This window comes from Ambystoma mexicanum, chromosome 4p (assembly GCF_040938575.1).
Source record: "Ambystoma mexicanum isolate Mex_15411 chromosome 4p, UKY_AmexF1_1, whole genome shotgun sequence".
In the NCBI taxonomy this organism is placed as follows: Eukaryota; Metazoa; Chordata; class Amphibia; order Caudata; family Ambystomatidae; genus Ambystoma; species Ambystoma mexicanum.
This window is the reverse complement of record NC_090927.1, coordinates 843,012,440-843,025,955: the sequence shown is the minus strand read 5'-3', so window position 1 is coordinate 843,025,955 and position 13,516 is coordinate 843,012,440. Positions and strand designations below refer to the sequence as shown.

General features: G+C 47.2%; 21 non-coding genes and 25 pseudogenes across 21 annotated transcripts; all 46 read left to right on the top strand.

Annotated features, from left to right (window-relative positions):
* Positions 1-112: 112 nt before the first annotated feature.
* Positions 113-231, top strand: LOC138457506 (5S ribosomal RNA). The gene has a single exon (XR_011262253.1). It is a non-coding gene; the product is annotated as a 5S ribosomal RNA (ribosomal RNA).
* Positions 232-337: 106 nt separating this feature from the next.
* Positions 338-456, top strand: LOC138454752 (5S ribosomal RNA). The gene has a single exon (XR_011261415.1). It is a non-coding gene; the product is annotated as a 5S ribosomal RNA (ribosomal RNA).
* Positions 457-563: 107 nt separating this feature from the next.
* On the top strand, positions 564-670 carry LOC138457539 (5S ribosomal RNA; annotated as a pseudogene).
* Positions 671-776: 106 nt separating this feature from the next.
* LOC138465248 (5S ribosomal RNA) lies at positions 777-895 on the top strand. The gene has a single exon (XR_011267822.1). It is a non-coding gene; the product is annotated as a 5S ribosomal RNA (ribosomal RNA).
* A 106-nt stretch (positions 896-1,001) lies between these two features.
* On the top strand, positions 1,002-1,120 carry LOC138465055 (5S ribosomal RNA). Its single transcript, XR_011267631.1, has one exon. It is a non-coding gene; the product is annotated as a 5S ribosomal RNA (ribosomal RNA).
* A 106-nt stretch (positions 1,121-1,226) lies between these two features.
* LOC138455883 (5S ribosomal RNA) lies at positions 1,227-1,335 on the top strand (annotated as a pseudogene).
* Positions 1,336-1,799: 464 nt separating this feature from the next.
* On the top strand, positions 1,800-1,908 carry LOC138457442 (5S ribosomal RNA; annotated as a pseudogene).
* Positions 1,909-2,014: 106 nt separating this feature from the next.
* Positions 2,015-2,133, top strand: LOC138459262 (5S ribosomal RNA; annotated as a pseudogene).
* Positions 2,134-2,595: 462 nt separating this feature from the next.
* Positions 2,596-2,714, top strand: LOC138455631 (5S ribosomal RNA; annotated as a pseudogene).
* Positions 2,715-2,820: 106 nt separating this feature from the next.
* LOC138455744 (5S ribosomal RNA) lies at positions 2,821-2,939 on the top strand (annotated as a pseudogene).
* A 106-nt stretch (positions 2,940-3,045) lies between these two features.
* On the top strand, positions 3,046-3,164 carry LOC138463803 (5S ribosomal RNA). Its single transcript, XR_011266388.1, has one exon. It is a non-coding gene; the product is annotated as a 5S ribosomal RNA (ribosomal RNA).
* A 463-nt stretch (positions 3,165-3,627) lies between these two features.
* On the top strand, positions 3,628-3,746 carry LOC138463055 (5S ribosomal RNA). Its single transcript, XR_011265642.1, has one exon. It is a non-coding gene; the product is annotated as a 5S ribosomal RNA (ribosomal RNA).
* Positions 3,747-3,852: 106 nt separating this feature from the next.
* Positions 3,853-3,971, top strand: LOC138455506 (5S ribosomal RNA; annotated as a pseudogene).
* Positions 3,972-4,078: 107 nt separating this feature from the next.
* LOC138465122 (5S ribosomal RNA) lies at positions 4,079-4,197 on the top strand. The gene has a single exon (XR_011267697.1). It is a non-coding gene; the product is annotated as a 5S ribosomal RNA (ribosomal RNA).
* A 106-nt stretch (positions 4,198-4,303) lies between these two features.
* LOC138454805 (5S ribosomal RNA) lies at positions 4,304-4,422 on the top strand. Its single transcript, XR_011261464.1, has one exon. It is a non-coding gene; the product is annotated as a 5S ribosomal RNA (ribosomal RNA).
* Positions 4,423-4,528: 106 nt separating this feature from the next.
* Positions 4,529-4,637, top strand: LOC138456035 (5S ribosomal RNA; annotated as a pseudogene).
* Positions 4,638-4,762: 125 nt separating this feature from the next.
* On the top strand, positions 4,763-4,881 carry LOC138454921 (5S ribosomal RNA). Its single transcript, XR_011261577.1, has one exon. It is a non-coding gene; the product is annotated as a 5S ribosomal RNA (ribosomal RNA).
* Positions 4,882-4,987: 106 nt separating this feature from the next.
* On the top strand, positions 4,988-5,106 carry LOC138465283 (5S ribosomal RNA). Its single transcript, XR_011267856.1, has one exon. It is a non-coding gene; the product is annotated as a 5S ribosomal RNA (ribosomal RNA).
* Positions 5,107-5,212: 106 nt separating this feature from the next.
* LOC138457642 (5S ribosomal RNA) lies at positions 5,213-5,321 on the top strand (annotated as a pseudogene).
* A 106-nt stretch (positions 5,322-5,427) lies between these two features.
* LOC138458734 (5S ribosomal RNA) lies at positions 5,428-5,546 on the top strand (annotated as a pseudogene).
* A 463-nt stretch (positions 5,547-6,009) lies between these two features.
* On the top strand, positions 6,010-6,128 carry LOC138454720 (5S ribosomal RNA). Its single transcript, XR_011261385.1, has one exon. It is a non-coding gene; the product is annotated as a 5S ribosomal RNA (ribosomal RNA).
* Positions 6,129-6,234: 106 nt separating this feature from the next.
* LOC138456248 (5S ribosomal RNA) lies at positions 6,235-6,353 on the top strand (annotated as a pseudogene).
* Positions 6,354-6,459: 106 nt separating this feature from the next.
* Positions 6,460-6,578, top strand: LOC138463802 (5S ribosomal RNA). Its single transcript, XR_011266386.1, has one exon. It is a non-coding gene; the product is annotated as a 5S ribosomal RNA (ribosomal RNA).
* A 106-nt stretch (positions 6,579-6,684) lies between these two features.
* LOC138457782 (5S ribosomal RNA) lies at positions 6,685-6,793 on the top strand (annotated as a pseudogene).
* Positions 6,794-7,257: 464 nt separating this feature from the next.
* On the top strand, positions 7,258-7,375 carry LOC138459075 (5S ribosomal RNA; annotated as a pseudogene).
* A 464-nt stretch (positions 7,376-7,839) lies between these two features.
* On the top strand, positions 7,840-7,984 carry LOC138459023 (5S ribosomal RNA; annotated as a pseudogene).
* A 106-nt stretch (positions 7,985-8,090) lies between these two features.
* On the top strand, positions 8,091-8,199 carry LOC138457569 (5S ribosomal RNA; annotated as a pseudogene).
* A 106-nt stretch (positions 8,200-8,305) lies between these two features.
* LOC138454907 (5S ribosomal RNA) lies at positions 8,306-8,424 on the top strand. The gene has a single exon (XR_011261564.1). It is a non-coding gene; the product is annotated as a 5S ribosomal RNA (ribosomal RNA).
* Positions 8,425-8,530: 106 nt separating this feature from the next.
* On the top strand, positions 8,531-8,649 carry LOC138462734 (5S ribosomal RNA). Its single transcript, XR_011265328.1, has one exon. It is a non-coding gene; the product is annotated as a 5S ribosomal RNA (ribosomal RNA).
* A 106-nt stretch (positions 8,650-8,755) lies between these two features.
* LOC138454581 (5S ribosomal RNA) lies at positions 8,756-8,874 on the top strand. The gene has a single exon (XR_011261251.1). It is a non-coding gene; the product is annotated as a 5S ribosomal RNA (ribosomal RNA).
* Positions 8,875-8,980: 106 nt separating this feature from the next.
* On the top strand, positions 8,981-9,099 carry LOC138458733 (5S ribosomal RNA; annotated as a pseudogene).
* A 453-nt stretch (positions 9,100-9,552) lies between these two features.
* Positions 9,553-9,655, top strand: LOC138459519 (5S ribosomal RNA; annotated as a pseudogene).
* Positions 9,656-9,761: 106 nt separating this feature from the next.
* On the top strand, positions 9,762-9,870 carry LOC138456452 (5S ribosomal RNA; annotated as a pseudogene).
* Positions 9,871-9,976: 106 nt separating this feature from the next.
* LOC138455789 (5S ribosomal RNA) lies at positions 9,977-10,095 on the top strand (annotated as a pseudogene).
* A 106-nt stretch (positions 10,096-10,201) lies between these two features.
* On the top strand, positions 10,202-10,310 carry LOC138457641 (5S ribosomal RNA; annotated as a pseudogene).
* A 106-nt stretch (positions 10,311-10,416) lies between these two features.
* On the top strand, positions 10,417-10,535 carry LOC138454086 (5S ribosomal RNA). The gene has a single exon (XR_011260779.1). It is a non-coding gene; the product is annotated as a 5S ribosomal RNA (ribosomal RNA).
* A 106-nt stretch (positions 10,536-10,641) lies between these two features.
* Positions 10,642-10,750, top strand: LOC138458608 (5S ribosomal RNA; annotated as a pseudogene).
* Positions 10,751-10,856: 106 nt separating this feature from the next.
* On the top strand, positions 10,857-10,975 carry LOC138459261 (5S ribosomal RNA; annotated as a pseudogene).
* Positions 10,976-11,437: 462 nt separating this feature from the next.
* LOC138455630 (5S ribosomal RNA) lies at positions 11,438-11,556 on the top strand (annotated as a pseudogene).
* A 106-nt stretch (positions 11,557-11,662) lies between these two features.
* LOC138455784 (5S ribosomal RNA) lies at positions 11,663-11,781 on the top strand (annotated as a pseudogene).
* A 106-nt stretch (positions 11,782-11,887) lies between these two features.
* LOC138463801 (5S ribosomal RNA) lies at positions 11,888-12,006 on the top strand. Its single transcript, XR_011266385.1, has one exon. It is a non-coding gene; the product is annotated as a 5S ribosomal RNA (ribosomal RNA).
* Positions 12,007-12,113: 107 nt separating this feature from the next.
* LOC138461058 (5S ribosomal RNA) lies at positions 12,114-12,232 on the top strand. The gene has a single exon (XR_011263700.1). It is a non-coding gene; the product is annotated as a 5S ribosomal RNA (ribosomal RNA).
* A 463-nt stretch (positions 12,233-12,695) lies between these two features.
* On the top strand, positions 12,696-12,814 carry LOC138457494 (5S ribosomal RNA). The gene has a single exon (XR_011262252.1). It is a non-coding gene; the product is annotated as a 5S ribosomal RNA (ribosomal RNA).
* Positions 12,815-12,920: 106 nt separating this feature from the next.
* Positions 12,921-13,039, top strand: LOC138454751 (5S ribosomal RNA). The gene has a single exon (XR_011261414.1). It is a non-coding gene; the product is annotated as a 5S ribosomal RNA (ribosomal RNA).
* Positions 13,040-13,146: 107 nt separating this feature from the next.
* Positions 13,147-13,253, top strand: LOC138457538 (5S ribosomal RNA; annotated as a pseudogene).
* A 106-nt stretch (positions 13,254-13,359) lies between these two features.
* LOC138465246 (5S ribosomal RNA) lies at positions 13,360-13,478 on the top strand. The gene has a single exon (XR_011267821.1). It is a non-coding gene; the product is annotated as a 5S ribosomal RNA (ribosomal RNA).
* Positions 13,479-13,516: the final 38 nt, after the last annotated feature.

The following is a 13,516-nucleotide window of genomic DNA, read 5'->3' as shown; positions in this document are numbered from 1 at the left end:
TCGCCTGATCGAGCCTGATCGAGCGATGAGCGTGGTATCATGTTGCAAGTGGCTGCATGGCTTAGCTTACTAAATGCAAATGCATAAGAGTAATATTCTTAGCATTCCTAGAGCCTACGGCCACACCACACTGAATGCACCCGATCTCGTCTGATCTCGGAAGTTAAGCAGTGTTAGGCCTAGTTAGTACCTGGATGGGAGACCGCCTGGGAATACCAGGTGCTGTAGGCTTTTTTGTGCTCCAAGTTCAGGAAGTGAGCCCTTTCTCAATTGCCTTTCAAAACTGCAAGGTCTAGCCGACTAGATGCTTAAAAGTACAAAACTCACTAGGCCCAGAGACTACGGCCACACCACACTAAATGCGCCCGATCTCATCTGATCTCAGAAGCTAAGCAGTGTCGGGCCTAGTTAGTACCTGGATGGGAGACCACCTGGGAATACCAGGTGCTGTAGGCTTTTTTTGTACTCCAAGTTCAGGAAGTGAGCCATTTCTCAATTGCCTTTCAAAACTGCAAGGTCTAGCCGACTAGATGCTTAAAAGTACAAAACTCACAAGGCCCAGAGCCTACGGCCACACCACACTGAATGCGCCCGATCGGAAGCTAAGCAGTGTCGGGCCTCGTTAGTACCTGGATGGGAGACCGCGTGGGAATACCAGGTGCTGTAGGCTTTTTTGTGCTCCAAGTTCAGGAAGTGAGCCATTTCTCAATTGCCTTTCAAAACTGCAAGGTCTAGCCGACTAGATGCTTAAAAGTACAAAACTCACAAGGCCCAGAGCCTACGGCCACACCACACTGAATGCGCCCGATCTCGTCTGATATCGGAAGCTAAGCAGTGTCGGGCCTCGTTAGTACCTGGATGGGAGACCGCCTGGGAATACCAGGTGCTGTAGGCTTTTTTGTGCTCCAAGTTCAGGAAGTGAGCCATTTCTCAATTGCCTTTCAAAACTGCAAGGTCTAGCTGACTAGATGCTTAAAAGTACAAAACTCACTAGGCCCAGAGCCTACGGCCACACCACACTGATTGCGCCCGATCTCGTCTAATCTCGGAAGCTAAGCAGTGTCGGGCCTAGTTAGTACCTGGATGGGAGACCGCCTGGGAATACCAGGTGCTGTAGGCTTTTTTGTGCTCCAAGTTCAGGAAGTGAGCCATTTCTCAATTGCCTTTCAAAACTGCAAGGTCTAGCCGACTAGATGCTTAAAAGTACAAAACTCACTAGGCCCAGAGCCTACGGCCACACCACACTGAATGCGCCTGATCTCAGAAGCTAAGCAGTGTCGGGCCTAGTTAGTACCTGGATGGGAGACCGCCTGGGAATACCAGGTGCTGTAGGCTTTTTTTGTACTCCAAGTTCAGGAAGTGAGCAACTTCTCAATTATTTTTCAAATTTGGTATGTTTCCAAAATAATTGTATCCTGTTTTATAGCAGAAATGTTGGACAACATCATGAGGGCTGGAGCTACCTTTTTACATAGAATTAGCATACAGGTAGTGTGTTCATGGGTAATAAATCGACTTTCACATGTAATGCAGTACAGAGAATATTGAGTCCTTCAAGAGGCATGAAAGAAAACCATTATTGTGTTGATTGTTCTCTCCACCTCCCTGCAACAGACACAGGATGGATGAATTAAAGTTATCCTACCAGACATAGGAGTCCTGAATGGGCCCACCAGTCTTATATATCTCGCCTGATCGAGCCTGATCGAGCGATGAGCGTGGTATCATGTTGCAAGTGGCTGCATGGCTTAGCTTACTAAATGCAAATGCATAAGAGTAATATTCTTAGCATTCCTAGAGCCTACGGCCACACCACACTGAATGCACCTGATCTCGGAAGTTAAGCAGTGTTAGGCCTAGTTAGTACCTGGATGGGAGACTGCCTGGGAATACCAGGTGCTGTAGGCTTTTTTGTGCTCCAAGTTCAGGAAGTGAGCCCTTTCTCAATTGCCTTTCAAAACTGCAAGGTCTAGCCGACTAGATGCTTAAAAGTACAAAACTCACTAGGCCCAGAGCCTACGGCCACACCACACTGAATGCGCCCAATCTCGTCTGATCTCCGAAGCTAAGCAATGTCAGGCTTAGTTAGTACCTGGATGGGATACCGCCTGGCAATACCAGGTGCTGTAGGCTATTTTGGCTCCATGATTAGTAATTGCGCAACTTCTCAATTACTTTTCAAATTTGGTATGTTTCCAAAATAATTGTATCCCGTTTTATAGCGGAAATGTTGGACAACATCATGAGGGCTGGAGTTACCTTTTTACATAGAATTAGCATACAGGTAGTGTGTTCATGGGTAATAAATCCACTTTCACATGTAATGCAGTACAGAGAATATTGAGTCCTTCAAGAGGCATGAAAGAAAACCATTATTGTGTTGATTGTTCTCTCCACCTCCCTGCAACAGACACAGGATGGATGAATTAAAGTTATCCTACCAGACATAGGAGTCCTGAATGGGCCCACCAGTCTTATATATCTCGCCTGATCGAGCCTGATCGAGCGATGAGCGTGGTATCATGTTGCAAGTGGCTGCATGGCTTAGCTTACTAAATGCAAATGCATAAGAGTAATATTCTTAGCATTCCTAGAGCCTACGGTCACACCACACTGAATGCACCCGATGTCGTCTGATCTCGGAAGTTAAGTAGTGTCAGGCCTAGTTAGTACCTGGTTGGGAGACCGCCTGGGAATACCAGGTGCTGTAGGCTTTTTTGTGCTCCAAGTTCAGGAAGTGAGCCATTTCTCAATTGCCTTTCAAAACTGCAAGGTCTAGCCGACTAGATGCTTAAAAGTACAAAACTCACTAGGCTGAGAGCCTACGGCCACGCCACACTGAATGCGCCCGATCTCGTCTCATCTCAGAAGCTAAGCAGTGTCGGGCCTAGTTAGTACCTGGATGGGAGACCGCCTGGGAATACCAGGTGCTGTAGGCTTTTTTGTACTCCAAGTTCAGGAAGTGAGCCATTTCTCAATTGCCTTTCAAAACTGCAAGGTCTAGCCGACTAGATGCTTAAAAGTACAAAACTCACAATGCCCAGAGCCTACAGCCACACCACACTGAATGCGCCCGATCTGGTCTGATCTCGGAAGCTAAGCAGTGTCGGGCCTAGTTAGTACCTGGATGGGAGACCGCCTGGGAATACCAGGTGCTGTAGGCTTTTTTGTGCGCCAAGTTCAGGAAGTGAGCCATTTCTCAATTGCCTTTCAAATTTGGTATGTTTCCAAAATAATTGGATCCCGTTTTATAGCGGAAATGTTGGACAACATCATGAGGGCTGGAGCTACCTATTTACATATAATTAGCATACAGGTAGTGTGTTCATGGGTAATAAATCGACTTTCACATGTAATGCAGTACAGAGAATATTGAGTCCTTCAAGAGGCATGAAAGAAAGCCATTATTGGATTGATTGTTCTCTCCACCTCCCTGCAACAGACACAGGATGGATGAATTAAAGTTATCCTACCAGACATAGGAGTCCTGAATGGGCCCACCAGTCTTATATATCTCGCCTGATCGAGCCTGATCGAGCGATGAGCGTGGTATCATGTTGCAAGTGGCTGCATGGCTTAGCTTACTAAATGCAAATGCATAAGAGTAATATTCTTAGCATTCCTAGAGCCTACGGCCACACCACACTGAATGCACCCGATCTCGTCTGATCTTGGAAGTTAAGCAGTGTTAGGCCTAGTTAGTACCTGGATGGGAGACCGCCTGGGAATACCAGGTGCTGTAGGCTTTTTTGTGCTCCAAGTTCAGGAAGTGAGCCCTTTCTCAATTGCCTTTCAAAACTGCAAGGTCTAGCCGACTAGATGCTTAAAAGTACAAAACTCACTAGGCCCAGAGACTACGGCCACACCACACTAAATGCGCCCGATCTCATCTGATCTCAGAAGCTAAGCAGTATCGGGCCTAGTTAGTACCTGGATGGGAGACCACCTGGGAATACCAGGTGCTGTAGGCTTTTTTTGTACTCCAAGTTCAGGAAGTGAGCCATTTCTCAATTGCCTTTCAAAACTGCAAGGTCTAGCCGACTAGATGCTTAAAAGTACAAAACTCACAAGGCCCAGAGCCTACGGCCACACCACACTGAATGCGCCCGATCTCGTCTGATATCGGAAGCTAAGCAGTGTCGGGCCTCGTTAGTACCTGGATGGGAGACCACCTGGGAATACCAGGTGCTGTAGGCTTTTTTGTGCTCCAAGTTCAGGAAGTGAGCCATTTCTCAATTGCCTTTCAAAACTGCAAGGTCTAGCTGACTAGATGCTTAAAAGTACAAAACTCACTAGGCCCAGAGCCTACGGCCACACCACACTGATTGCGCCCGATCTCGTCTAATCTCGGAAGCTAAGCAGTGTCGGGCCTAGTTAGTACCTGGATGGGAGACCGCCTGAGAATACCAGGTGCTGTAGGCTTTTTTGTGCTCCAAGTTCAGGAAGTGAGCCATTTTTCAATTGCCTTTCAAAACTGAAAGGTCTAGCCGACTAGATGCTTAAAAGTACAAAACTCACTAGGCCCAGAGCCTATGGCCACACCACACTGAATGCGCCTGATCTCAGAAGCTAAGCAGTGTCGGGCCTAGTTAGTACCTGGATGGGAGACCGCCTGGGAATACCAGGTGCTGTAGGCTTTTTTTGTACTCCAAGTTCAGGAAGTGAGCCAAGTTCAGGAAGTGAGCCATTTCTCAATTGCCTTTCAAAACTGCAAGGTCTAGCCGACTAGATGCTTAAAAGTACAAAACTCACAAGGCCCAGAGCCTACGGCCACACCACTCTGAATGCGCCCGATCTCGTCTGATCTCGGAAGCTAAGCAGTGTCGTGCCTCGTTAGTACCTGGATGGGAGACCGCCTGGGAATACCAGGTGCTGTAGGCTTTTTTGTGCTCCAAGTTCAGGAAGTGAGCCATTTCTCAATTGCCTTTCAAAACTGCAAGGTCTAGCTGACTAGATGCTTAAAAGTACAAAACTCACTAGGCCCAGAGCCTGCAGCCACACCACACTGACTGCGCCCGATCTCGTCTGATCTCGGAAGCTAAGCAGTGTCGGACCTAGTTAGTACCTGGGTGGGAGACCGCCTGGGAATACCAGGTGCTGTAGGCTTTTTTGTACTCCAAGTTCAGGAAGTGAGCCATTTCTCAATTGCCTTTCAAAACTGCAAGGTCTAGCCGACTAGATGCTTAAAAGTACAAAACTCACTAAGCCCAGAGTCTACAGCCACACCACACTGAATGCGCCCGATCTCGGAAGCTAAGCAGTGTCGGGCCTAGTTAGTACCTGGATGGGAGGCTGCCTGGGAATACCAGGTGCTGTAGGCTTTTTTGTGCTCCAAGTTCAGGAAATGAGCCATTTCTCAATTGCCTTTCAAAACTGCAAGGTCTAGCTGACTAGATGCTTAAAAGTACAAAACTCACTAGGCCCAGAGCCTACGGCCACACCACACTGAATGCGCCCAATCTCGTCTGATCTCCGAAGCTAAGCAATGTCAGGCCTAGTTAGTACCTGGATGGGATACCGCCTGGCAATACCAGGTGCTGTAGGCTATTTTGTGCTCCATGATTAGTAATTGCGCAACTTCTCAATTACTTTTCAAATTTGGTATGTTTCCAAAATAATTGTCTCCCGTTTTATAGCGGAAATGTTGGACAACATCATGAGGGCTGGAGTTACCTTTTTACATAGAATTAGCATACAGGTAGTGTGTTCATGGGTAATAAATCCACTTTCACATGTAATGCAGTACAGAGAATATTGAGTCCTTCAAGAGGCATGAAAGAAAACCATTATTGTATTGATTTTTCTCTCCACCTCCCTGCAACAGACACAGGATGGATGAATTAAAGTTATCCTACCAGACATAGGAGTCCTGAATGGGCCCACCAGTCTTATATATCTCGCCTGATCGAGCCTGATCGAGCGATGAGCGTGGTATCATGTTGCAAGTGGCTGCATGGCTTAGCTTACTAAATGCAAATGCATAAGAGTAATATTCTTAGCATTCCTAGAGCCTACGGTCACACCACACTGAATGCACCCGATCTCGTCTGATCTCGGAAGTTAAGTAGTGTCAGGCTTAGTTAGTACCTGGTTGGGAGACCGCCTGGGAATACCAGGTGCTGTAGGCTTTTTTGTGCTCCAAGTTCAGGAAGTGAGCCATTTCTCAATTGCCTTTCAAAACTGCAAGGTCTAGCCGACTAGATGCTTAAAAGTACAAAACTCACTAGGCTGAGAGCCTACGGCCACGCCACACTGAATGCGCCCGATCTGGTCTCATCTCAGAAGCTAAGCAGTGTCGGGCCTAGTTAGTACCTGGATGGGAGACCGCCTGGGAATACCAGGTGCTGTAGGCTTTTTTGTACTCCAAGTTCAGGAAGTGAGCCATTTCTCAATTGCCTTTCAAAACTGCAAGGTCTAGCCGACTAGATGCTTAAAAGTACAAAACTCACAATGCCCAGAGCCTACAGCCACACCACACTGAATGCGCCCGATCTGGTCTGATCTCGGAAGCTAAGCAGTGTCGGGCCTAGTTAGTACCTGGATGGGAGACCGCCTGGGAATACCAGGTGCTGTAGGCTTTTTTGTGCTCCAAGTTCAGGAAGTGAGCCATTTCTCAATTGCCTTTCAAAACTGCAAGGTCTAGCTGACTAGATGCTTAAAAGTACAAAACTCACTAGGCCCAGAGCCTACGGCCACACCACACTGAATGCGTCTGATCTCGGAAGCTAAGCAGTGTTGGGCCTAGTTAGTACCTGGATGGGAGACTGCCTGGGAATACCAGGTGCTGTAGGCTTTTTTGTGCGCCAAGTTCAGGAAGTGAGCCATTTCTCAATTGCCTTTCAAATTTGGTATGTTTCCAAAATAATTGTATCCCGTTTTATAGCGGAAATGTTGGACAACATCATGAGGGCTGGAGCTACCTATTTACATAGAATTAGCATACAGGTAGTGTGTTCATGGGTAATAAATCGACTTTCACATGTAATGCAGTACAGAGAATATTGAGTCCTTCAAGAGGCATGAAAGAAAGCCATTATTGTATTGATTGTTCTCTCCACCTCCCTGCAACAGAAACAGGATGGATGGATTAAAGTTATCCTACCAGACATAGGAGTCCTGAATGGGCCCACCAGTCTTATATATCTCGCCTGATCGAGCGCTGATCGAGCGATGAGCGTGGTAACATATTGCAAGTGGCTGCATGGCTTAGCTTACTAAATGCAAATGCATAAGAGTAATATTCTTAGCATTTCTAGAGCCTGCAGCCACACCACACTGAATGCGCCGATCTCGTCTGATCTTAGAAGCTAAGCAGTGTCGGGCCTAGTTAGTACCTGTATGGGAGACGGCCTGGAAATACCAGGTGCTGTAGGCTATTTTGTGCTCCATGATTAGTAATTGCGCAACTTCTCAATTACTTTTCAAATTTGGTATGTTTCCAAAATAATTGTATCCCGTTTTATAGCGGAAATGTTGGACAACATCATGAGGGCTGGAGCTACCTATTTACATAGAATTAGCATACAGCTAGTGTGTTCATGGGTAATAAATTGACTTTCACATGTAATGCAGTACAGAGAATATTGAGTCCTTCAAGAGGCATGAAAGAAAGCCATTATTGTGTTGATTGTTCCCTCCACCTCCCTGCAACAGAAACAGGATGGATGGATTTAAGTTATCCTACCAGACATAGGAGTCCTGAATGGGCCCACCAGTCTTATATATCTCGCCTGATCGAGCGCTGATCGAGCGATGAGCGTGGTGTCATGTTGCAAGTGGCTGCATGGCTTAGCTTACTAAATGCAAATGCATAAGAGTAATATTCTTAGCATTTCTAGAGCCTATGGCCACACCACACTGAATGCGTCTGATCTCGGAAGCTAAGCAGTGTCAGGCCTATCGTCTGATCTCGGAAGCTAAGCAGTGTCAGGCCTAGTTAGTACCTGGATGGGAGACTGCCTGGGAATACCAGGTGCTGTAGGCTTTTTTGTGCTCCAAGTTCAGGAAGTGAGCCATTTCTCAATTGCCTTTCAAAACTGCAAGGTCTAGCCGACTAGATGCTTAAAAGTACAAAACTCACTAGGCCCAAAGCCTACGGGCACGCCACACTGAATGCGCCTGATCTCAGAAGCTAAGCAGTGTCGGGCCTAGTTAGTACCTGGATGGGAGACCGCCTGGGAATACCAGGTGCTGTAGGCTTTTTTGTACTCCAAGTTTAGTAAGTGAGCCATTTCTCAATTGCCTTTCAAAACTGCAAGGTCTAGCCGACTAGATGCTTAAAAGTACAAAACTCACAAGTCCCAGAGCCTACGGCCACACCACACTGAATGCGCCCGATCTCGTCTGATGTCGGAAGCTAAGCAGTTTCGGGCCTAGTTAGTACCTGGATGGGAGACCGCCTGGGAATACCAGGTGCTGTAGGCTTTTTTGTGCTCCAAGTTCAGGAAGTGAGCCATTTCTCAATTGCCTTTCAAAACTGCAAGGTCTAGCCGACTAGATGCTTAAAAGTACAAAACTCACAAGGCCCAGAGCCTACGGCCACACCACACTGAATGCGCCCGATCTCATCTGATCTCGGAAGCTAAGCAGTTTCGGGCCTAGTTAGTACCTGGATGGGAGACCGCCTGGGAATACCAGGTGCTGTAGGCTTTTTTGTGCTCCAAGTTCAGGAAGTGAGCCATTTCTCAATTGCCTTTCAAAACTGCAAGGTCTAGCTGACTAGATGCTTAAAAGTACAAAACTCACTAGGCCCAGAATCTACGGCCACACCGCACTGAATGCACCCGATCTCGTCTGATCTCGGAAGCTAAGCAGTGTCGGGCCTAGTTAGTACCTGGATGGGAGACCGCCTGGGAATACCAGGTGCTCTAGGCTTTTTTGTGCTCCAAGTTCAGGAAGTGAGCCATTTCTCAATTGCCTTTCAAAACTGCAAGGTCTAGCCGACTAGATGCTTAAAAGTACAAAACTCACTAGGCCCAGAGCCTACGGCCACACCACACTGAATGCGCCCAATCTCGTCTGATCTCCGAAGCTAAGCAATGTCAGGCCTAGTTAGTACCTGGATGGGATACCGCCTGGCAATACCAGGTGCTGTAGGCTATTTTGTGCTCCATGATTAGTAATTGCGCAACTTCTCAATTACTTTTCAAATTTGGTATGTTTCCAAAATAATTGTATCCCGTTTTATAGCGGAAATGTTGGACAACATCATGAGGGCTGGAGTTACCTTTTTACATAGAATTAGCATACAGGTAGTGTGTTCATGGGTAATAAATCGACTTTCACATGTAATGCAGTACAGAGAATATTGAGTCCTTCAAGAGGCATGAAAGAAAACCATTATTGTGTTGATTGTTCTCTCCACCTCCCTGCAACAGACACAGGATGGATGAATTAAAGCTATCCTACCAGACATAGGAGTCCTGAATGGGCCCACCAGTCTTATATATCTCGCCTGATCGAGCGATGAGCGTGGTATCATGTTGCAAGTGGCTGCATGGCTTAGCTTACTAAATGCAAATGCATAAGAGTAATATTCTTAGCATTCCTAGAGCCTACGGCCACACCACACTGAATGCACCCGATAGTTAAGCAGTGTCAGGCCTAGTTAGTACCTGGATGGGAGACCGCCTGGGAATACCAGGTGCTGTAGGCTTTTTTGTGCTCCAAGTTCAGGAAGTGAGCCAATTCTCAATTGCCTTTCAAAACTGCAAGGTCTAGCCGACTAGATGCTTAAAAGTACAAAACTCACTAGGCCCAAAGCCTACGGCCACGCCACACTGAATGCGCCTGATCTCAGAAGCTAAGCAGTGTCGGGCCTAGTTAGTACCTGGATGGGAGACCGCCTGGGAATACCAGGTGTTGTAGGCTTTTTTGTACTCCAAGTTCAGGAAGTGAGCCATTTCTCAATTGCCTTTCAAAACTGCAAGGTCTAGCCGACTAGATGCTTAAAAGTACAAAACTCACAAGTCCCAGAGCCTACGGCCACACCACACTGAATGCGCCCGATCTCGTCTGATGTCGGAAGCTAAGCAGTGTCGGCCCTAGTTAGTACCTGGATGGGAGAACACCTGGGAATACCAGGTGCTGTAGGCTTTTTTGTGCTCCAAGTTCAGGAAGTGAGCCATTTCTCAATTGCCTTTCAAAACTCCAAGGTCTAGCCGACTAGATGCTTAAAAGTACAAAACTCACTAAGCCCAGAGTCTACAGCCACACCACACTGAATGCGCCCGATCTCGGAAGCTAAGCAGTGTCGGGCCTAGTTAGTACCTGGATGGGAGGCTGCCTGGGAATACCAGGTGCTGTAGGCTTTTTTGTGCTCCAAGTTCAGGAAATGAGCCATTTCTCAATTGCCTTTCAAAACTGCAAGGTCTAGCTGACTAGATACTTAAAAGTACAAAACTCACTAGGCCCAGAGCCTACGGCCACACCACACTGAATGTGCCTGATCTCGTCTGATCTCGGAAGCTAAGCAGTGTCGGGCCTAGTTAGTACATGGATGGGAGACCGCCTGGGAATACCAGGTGCTGTAGGCTTTTTTGTGCTCCAAGTTCAGGAAGTGAGCCATTTCTCAATTGCCTTTCAAAACTGCAAGGTCTAGCCGACTAGATGCTTAAAAGTACAAAACTCACTAGGCCCAGAGCCTACGGCCACACCACACTGAATGCGTCAGATCTCGGAAGCTAAGCAGGGTCGGGCCTAGTTAGTACCTGGATGGGAGACCGCCTGGGAATACCAGGTGCTGTAGGCTTTTTTGTACTCCAAGTTCAGGAAGTGAGCCATTTCTCAATTGCCTTTCAAAACTGCAAGGTCTAGCCGACTAGATGCTTAAAAGTACAAAACTCACTAGGCCCAGAGCCTACGGCCACACCACACTGAATGCGCCCAATCTCGTCTGATCTCCGAAGCTAAGCAATGTCAGGCTTAGTTAGTACCTGGATGGGATACCGCCTGGCAATACCAGGTGCTGTAGGCTATTTTGGCTCCATGATTAGTAATTGCGCAACTTCTCAATTACTTTTCAAATTTGGTATGTTTCCAAAATAATTGTATCCCGTTTTATAGCGGAAATGTTGGACAACATCATGAGGGCTGGAGCTACCTTTTTACATAGAATTAGCATACAGGTAGTGTGTTCATGGGTAATAAATCCACTTTCACATGTAATGCAGTACAGAGAATATTGAGTCCTTCAAGAGGCATGAAAGAAAACCATTATTGTGTTGATTGTTCTCTCCACCTCCCTGCAACAGACACAGGATGGATGAATTAAAGTTATCCTACCAGACATAGGAGTCCTGAATGGGCCCACCAGTCTTATATATCTCGCCTGATCGAGCCTGATCGAGCGATGAGCGTGGTATCATGTTGCAAGTGGCTGCATGGCTTAGCTTACTAAATGCAAATGCATAAGAGTAATATTCTTAGCATTCCTAGAGCCTACGGTCACACCACACTGAATGCACCCGATGTCGTCTGATCTCGGAAGTTAAGTAGTGTCAGGCCTAGTTAGTACCTGGTTGGGAGACCGCCTGGGAATACCAGGTGCTGTAGGCTTTTTTGTGCTCCAAGTTCAGGAAGTGAGCCATTTCTCAATTGCCTTTCAAAACTGCAAGGTCTAGCCGACTAGATGCTTAAAAGTACAAAACTCACTAGGCTGAGAGCCTACAGCCACGCCACACTGAATGCGCCCGATCTCGTCTCATCTCAGAAGCTAAGCAGTGTCGGGCCTAGTTAGTACCTGGATGGGAGACCGCCTGGGAATACCAGGTGCTGTAGGCTTTTTTGTACTCCAAGTTCAGGAAGTGAGCCATTTCTCAATTGCCTTTCAAAACTGCAAGGTCTAGCCGACTAGATGCTTAAAAGTACAAAACTCACAATGCCCAGAGCCTACAGCCACACCACACTGAATGCGCCCGATCTGGTCTGATCTCGGAAGCTAAGCAGTGTCGGGCCTAGTTAGTACCTGGATGGGAGACCGCCTGGGAATACCAGGTGCTGTAGGCTTTTTTTGTGCTCCAAGTTCAGGAAGTGAGCCATTTCTCAATTGCCTTTCAAAACTGCAAGGTCTAGCTGACTAGATGCTTAAAAGTACAAAACTCACTAGGCCCAGAGCCTACGGCCACACCACACTGAATGCGCCTGATCTCGTCTGATCTCGGAAGCTAAGCAGTGTTGGGCCTAGTTAGTACCTGGATGGGAGACCGCCTGGGAATACCAGGTGCTGTAGGCTTTTTTGTGCGCCAAGTTCAGGAAGTGAGCCATTTCTCAATTGCCTTTCAAATTTGGTATGTTTCCAAAATAATTGTATCCCGTTTTATAGCGGAAATGTTGGACAACATCATGAGGGCTGGAGCTACCTATTTACATAGAATTAGCATACAGGTAGTGTGTTCATGGGTAATAAATCGACTTTCACATGTAATGCAGTACAGAGAATATTGAGTCCTTCAAGAGGCATGAAAGAAAGCCATTATTGGATTGATTGTTCTCTCCACCTCCCTGCAACAGACACAGGATGGATGAATTAAAGTTATCCTACCAGACATAGGAGTCCTGAATGGGCCCACCAGTCTTATATATCTCGCCTGATCGAGCCTGATCGAGCGATGAGCGTGGTATCATGTTGCAAGTGGCTGCATGGCTTAGCTTACTAAATGCAAATGCATAAGAGTAATATTCTTAGCATTCCTAGAGCCTACGGCCACACCACACTGAATGCACCCGATCTCGTCTGATCTCGGAAGTTAAGCAGTGTTAGGCCTAGTTAGTACCTGGATGGGAGACCGCCTGGGAATACCAGGTGCTGTAGGCTTTTTTGTGCTCCAAGTTCAGGAAGTGAGCCCTTTCTCAATTGCCTTTCAAAACTGCAAGGTCTAGCCGACTAGATGCTTAAAAGTACAAAACTCACTAGGCCCAGAGACTACGGCCACACCACACTAAATGCGCCCGATCTCATCTGATCTCAGAAGCTAAGCAGTGTCGGGCCTAGTTAGTACCTGGATGGGAGACCACCTGGGAATACCAGGTGCTGTAGGCTTTTTTTGTACTCCAAGTTCAGGAAGTGAGCCATTTCTCAATTGCCTTTCAAAACTGCAAGGTCTAGCCGACTAGATGCTTAAAAGTACAAAACTCACAAGGCCCAGAGCCTACGGCCACACCACACTGAATGCGCCCGATCGGAAGCTAAGCAGTGTCGGGCCTCGTTAGTACCTGGATGGGAGACCGCGTGGGAATACCAGGTGCTGTAGGCTTTTTTGTGCTCCAAGTTCAGGAAGTGAGCCATTTCTCAATTGCCTTTCAAAACTGCAAGGTCTAGCCGACTAGATGCTTAAAAGTACAAAACTCACAAGGCCCAGAGCCTACGGCCACACCACACTGAATGCGCCCGATCTCGTCTGATATCGGAAGCTAAGCAGTGTCGGGCCTCGTTAGTACCTGGATGGGAGACCGCCTGGGAATACCAGGTGCTGTAGGCTTTTTTGTGCTCCAAGTTCAGGAAGTGAGCCATTTCTCA